Source organism: Pinus tabuliformis, chromosome 8, assembly GCF_031772625.1.
Source record: "Pinus tabuliformis cultivar Carrire ecotype Pingquan chromosome 8, CPIR1, whole genome shotgun sequence".
Classification (NCBI taxonomy): domain Eukaryota; kingdom Viridiplantae; phylum Streptophyta; class Pinopsida; order Pinales; family Pinaceae; genus Pinus; species Pinus tabuliformis.
In genome coordinates this window covers 1,707,138,160-1,707,144,834 of record NC_142294.1, presented here as the reverse complement: position 1 = coordinate 1,707,144,834, position 6,675 = coordinate 1,707,138,160, and positions in this window count along the sequence as shown.

Below are 6,675 nucleotides of genomic sequence, written 5' to 3'. Positions count from 1 at the left end.
TATGTAGTTGGGGGTTAAATGAGGAAAAGCGTAGGTTAATCAAATCAGCTAGTGAATCATCCATTCACTTTCATAACAGTTCCTTCACATTGAAACATATAGTTAAGCATGAGGAAAGTGTTTATGCTTCAACTAGATTTTTACTTCTACAACATTTCTTCTACTTACCCTAACATTTTTTCTTGACTTTATTGGGTGCATTTAAGCTAGCAAACCCTTTCTTTCCTTTTTCTCTTGAAAAGTAAACTATCTATTTCTAAACGTTTATCTTCCAATGGCTTAGATTAAACTTATGAGCACATTTTTATTTCTTTGCCTATCTACTGATCTGCCAAGATTATACTGTTTGACTATCATGGGTTGTGGCATTTATGACAAGTTTCACACAACCATTATTTTTCAACAGTAAGGTAAAAAGTAGTGGCACTTGGACTTGCACACTTTCATGATCTTTTTTTTGTTTGGGGTTCATATTTTTTCATTTGTTTTCACTTTGATTATTCTCTTTGTCCTTCGATATTTCTTTTAGGATATACCCTCTTTACATTTTTTTTATTTTTTTAATATGGAAAACATTTTCAGAAAAGTGAAGGTATGAACAATATTACAAGACATAACATAGTCAATTCAAAATTATGAATCCTATTATTATAGGATCCTAACACTGGGTATGCTAAAGGGTGTCTCCATGGTGGTCACTGGCTTCGATAAGTGGTACATCTGGTAATAATATCTTGCCTTGAAGGTAGCAATATTTGTCCCACTAAAAATGCTCAATGTCATCATGTTGGGATTGATGTGCGAGACGATCCAATGTATCATGTTCGCTGATGGGAACGTGGGATACATGCATGCAATCCGGTAAATGTCGGACTTGTGAATGTTTACATAGACATGGTAGCCTTTGTGATCTTCCCCACAAGGTTCCTAAGAATCCATCATTGACCTCTTGCCATTTCAGCTTGATGTATTTGTCTATGATCAACTTGGTGTCTTCATATATCGGCAAGATTGTAGACACTCACTGAACTTCTCCTCCAGTTGTGCTTCCATCATTGTCCTTTAGCCTTGCTCTCTTGGAGGCCACTAATCCTGACCAGATGAGAGACAGATGAACACCTGCCCTATCTGGAGACATGGTGACAAGCATGGAAAGAAATTTGTCAGTTAAATACAAAGCAAACTTGAGGAATAATGTGCAACATACCCGGGGAACTGGTTGCAAGGATTGTGAAGTTTGAACTGGGAGGCCATAAAACTGACTACTGGAATAGTGCAAAAGGAAGTCCAAATTATCGAGAGGTTGTTTGACTTCAGGAATTGCACAATGCACAATCCAAAATGGCCGACATGATGTTGAGATTGTGCAATGCATAATTTTAGCTTGCAAGTGACGGAGGCCCAGGGACTGCATTACGCAATTTTCTGGGCCAGCAGTCATTTCCTCTCATAATTGTGTAAGGAAATACTAGAGGGCACTGATTGGAAAGATTTTCACATTTTCCAGGAGGAAGGAAGAACCTTTCCTCTTAGAATTGGGCAATGTTGTTTGGGTGAGGTAGAATTTGGACCAAGGTTGCCCAGACTCGCCAATGGGAAACTGAAAGAAAATGAAGATGTGAATGCATTGTGATATTGATTCTAATTAGGAGTGAACAATCATGCATGAAAACATGGAATGCAAGATTCATAAAATAGAACAACATGCATGTGTGTGAAATGAGTTGCCGAATCAACGATCGTTCATGCAAAACAATGTCATGCATGTGACAACAGTAAGATGCTAATGAAAATTGAAATAGTTCCTGTGAAAGCTAACATGAATACAGATGATAGCAAATGTTCACAAAAATGAAGTAGACAACACTCACACAAGCAAAAACACAAAAAGTGACAGAAATGCTGCAAAATAAAATTAAAGCGAACTTACTCGGAAATAGCTGAGCTGGATGTGTTGGAGACTCCTCGACATGCTATGGGATGTCATAGATCCAAGATTGATGTGAAGAATGAGCTCTTAAGTGTCGAATAAATAAGTATGAGGTTCATGACACGCATACCACAAATCTAGGAAAAAACGACACTTGGAGGAAAGCTTCTAAAATGATCTTTGAATGTAACCTCGAGCTGATAAAAATATCTCCCTAAAATCTCGGGATTCTTTTTGCATGTTGCTTTTTTCTATTTCAGGAAAAAGTAGCTCATGCAGGCAACTCAAGTTTTCTTGATCCCAGGTGGAATAGATCAACCTGAAGGCACATGCAACAACCTACTTGATTGAGTGGGATTTTTGAGCAATTTCTAGGGGGAAGATGTGTTGGATGTATCGAGGGATTTTGTAATTTCTGAGAGGAGAGGCTTACTGCTACCTAGAATTGTGCAATTTTTGGGCTGAGTTGCACTGCTCTTTGATAGGATTGCGCAATTTCTAAGCCCAACAGAATACCATTCAAATTTGCACAATTTCTAGAGAGAAGGTTGGTTCCCCTCGAGAATTGTGGAATTTTCTGAGGGAGTTGCTCAGCCAGTAGCTAGACCAAGTATGGAGTGATAGGATATGAGGGGAGTGAAACAAAAAATCATGCACAGGCTGTCAAGCTGCTGAAAACCCGATGAAGCTTATGTACTTGACAGTGCAAGGCATGCTTCTAGGATGCTTGGTAGGAAGGCTCCAAAATGAAGCTAAGGAAAAATTTTAAAGATTGGTTGTAGCTGCTACAACAAGTGAATCATTATTATCAAAGCAGTTGATGAGACTCATTCACTTCCCAACCAATAGTTTCACAAGGTCATTTCACATCAAGTTGCTACTACATGCAATTTGTATTTATTGATAAAAGTAATATTCCTTCCATCTATGGGATATTTTTTCTATTTATTACATCCATTCAACAACTACCTTTACTAGGCTAGTTTTCATCAAAGTCACCATTACATGGATTTAGTATTTATTGGTGAAGAAAACACACACTATCACATGCACACATATAATTTTTCTTTTCATTCTAACAATTTAATCAACAAGAAAGTGAATTTTTCCATGTTATCACAATTACGGGTGTGCACTATTCTTTTAAGGCAACTCCAATGCTTAAGGGAAGAAATTGAGCCAATACCTAATTAAGCGTATGAAATCAGTAAGAGCACTATATCCACCATGAAAATCTATCATTAACCATCTTTTATACATCGATACCTCTTAGATCATCCAAGGGATAAACATGGGTCACGTATGCTAAAGCCCATGAAGCTCCCCAAATTTGGTGTAAATACTTTCAGAGTGACCAAAAAAAGCAAGCAATGCCTCTTTATGAGGAAAGTATTTACATTCACATGTGTCAACTCCCTCTTCAACTACACCAAAATTCTTATGTCCAAATCTATAGTAATTATAGTATTAAAATAAACCAATATAATTTTTGAAGAACTTGTCACCCATGCTAAGAAAACATCTCAATCCAAAGGAGAATTACCTACTATCAATATGAAGGAACATAATATGAGAAGAAAGAAACTTACAACACTCCATCATCATCCAAGTCAAAATCATATAACAAAATTAATGGACATCGTATTATGAGTTATCTAAGGAAACTGACAAATATAATCATGTAGTGGATCACATATATCAAATTCACAAACATACAAAGTTGTGAAAATAAATTCCTCATTTCTACAATACGAAGCTCATTATACAAGTAACATTGTATGCAATTCAATAATGACAACATGAGATCCTCCTTGTTTACCTCAAATCCCCTATAAACTAAAACATCATCCTCAACTATGTAAGTTATTTTATCTCAAGAGAATCCTAAAGAAAGAGTACCATCATGGTTAAGTCCCTCTTTGACACATCCCATTAGAAATTTCCTTTGCCTAAGATAATTCATGGGAAAATCCCTCTATGTCTAAGAATCCATCAACCTAGTCCACATACTGTCAACCACTCCAATTAACTATAGATATGGAATCAATCTTGACATCATCCTCCATCAAGGTATTGTACCTCTCCTCCACATAATAAATGAAATACAATGTCTCCTTGGTGGTATATTTACACTCATTGAAGATTTGGGAAATTCAAAATGCTTCTATACATTTTTTAATGTGTAAGTTAGCCATCGTAGCTTCCTAACAGCTACACTTTGTTAGGGAATATCCACACCCAAACTTTCCTCATTTCCCTCTAAATTTTGATGATGTTTTCAATTACACCAAACCCTACATGCATTAATAATATTCCAAACCCATATATTTAACTTGAGTGTCTATCTAGTCCTATCTTATGATATTGGCAGGTAATCTACGTGATTGATTCCTAGAGGTGCCACGGTTATTCGAAGTGCACCCCCCCAACCCTTCCCACGTAACTCAACGGAATTGAACCTAGGTCGAGGCTCTAATACCATGTTGAGGTTTTCCATTATACCCAAACTTATAAGCATTAGTAAACTTTCAAACCCATAACATTTTTAGTGATTGTTTAGTCCAATGTTCTGAGGATGGTGGTTAGTCCAAGTGATTGATTTCCATAGGTGGCTAGTACAAAAAATAGACTTATTATTGGGGCAAAGTGATTGTTGTCATTTAACTTTTCAACCCCGGGGTTCCATAAACTTGTGAAGGATACATGCACTATATGTGCTAGAAGTTGTCTTTCACTTTAGACCAATCTAACTACAAAATAATGAAAACCAATTCATATAATCTATGAAATCAAATAATGAAAATGAAATTCAAGTAACCTCCGAAATAAAAAACAACTAATGTATACTTAGTTACTCCAATATTCAATTACAAAGTGCTACCTTCTTGAGATGAAGTGTAAGTAACTATTTATACTTTAACTTCTAATGTCATATAAAAGCAAGTAAAGTGTGCAAAAAATAACTCAGTAATTGCATGTATTAAATATTTAACCATTCAAGCTTGAAATATCATTAAATCAATTTATGAGAATGATCTTTAAGAATAGAAATTAATGCAATTAAATGAGTATCTTAAAAGAAAATATAAAAGCACGCAAAAGCGAAGCTCAATGATTGCATTGGTTGAACATTCAATCACCCAATTTGAAGTCACCTTCTTGGCCTGATATTTTATTCAATTATACAATGAATTGATAGTTTGATCTAAGAAAGTAAATAACAGAACATGAAAGGAGACTAAATAACTACGAGCTTTTGCCTCAAACTTAATCCAATTGGAAAATACATAAACCTTTCCTATTGAAATGTTTTTAGAAAAGAAAATAGTACACAGTGATTCTAAAACTAATACTAAGAAAGCAAATGAACTTTAATATATAAAAGCAATTAAATCTCACACATTTGAGGTAGTTGATCTAAAAGTGTGAGAGAGGGTAAACCGAGAGGCTCCATATGTAAGCAAAACCAAGTAAAAAAGAAGGAACATTCATGAGTAAGGTGCCACAATCTAATTATGTATTCAAAGCTTAAGCATAACTCCAAATTTACACATGAAAATGATAGGGGAAAACTTCCTCTATTTATACAAAAATATGAGAAGCTATCTTATTAATGAGAGTCCATTAATCTCTCCCCATATCTCTAGAGTTACAATCAAAATAGGAAATGATAAGGCACATGTCTTCTTAGAGTTTCAATACGAATAGGAAATGAGACACATATCCTCATGATCCCATCATCTTCTCCACCCAAATTTGAATTTGGTTTTGGGAGGCCAATAAGTGTCTTTTATAAGCTTCCTTTTGACCTACACATGTCCACAATCTCATCCCACTTGTTAGGTATAAGCATATGCACATTGTTTTCTATTTTTTAACCAGAAATTCACTTAAAAATGCTTAGAATTAATAAATTTTGGAAAAACATAAATGTGACCCAATAATGATAATGGTAAGGTAAATGTAACGAAATGGAGGTAAATGTAATGAAATAGAGGTAGAGTGAAGGTGACAATATGGAAATATAAGTGAAAATGTAATGGAAGTGAATGGAAATTTTAAGGCCCAACATACCCCCCAACTAAAGCTATTGCATGTCCTTATGTACTTTATTACATTAATTCTTTTTTATCCTTGAGCTTTGGCTTAACTTTGCATAATATCATTTGATAACTTCATACTTCTGCAAAATCTTTTAGTTAAGTTGCAAGATGGTTGGTTCTTGTGTTACAACCATATTTTTTTGTTGCATTCATTTTTGATCTTTGAAGTTTGCATAATGATAATTTGATTATTGTTGCAAAGTGTATCTTTATTGGATTGCATCATAGTTAGTCCTTGTGTGACAACCGTGATTGTGTTTGTATCCAATTATCTTTTTTAGTACTTTTGGCATGCCTTTGTATGCTCATAACAATAATGTAATAGTTAATATATTTTGAAAGTATGTGGGATTTTGAATGTGATATGAATATGGAAAAATATGAATATGAATGTACCCCACCCAATTGATGATATTGGAAATTTTATGAGATGAGGAAGAGAAATGTTTTTTTTCCAAAAGTCATCACACTAGATTTTCAAGGAATTTTATGGTAAAAAGTTAGAAAATGACATACCTTAAGTTACCCTTTAGAAATGGATGAGATGCATGTGTGGTGGCCGCAAAATTCTGACCATAATCTTCTTCAAGTGGTTGGACAAGTCATGGAGAAAAAATTCAAGATGACTTTTTATTTGTTTTT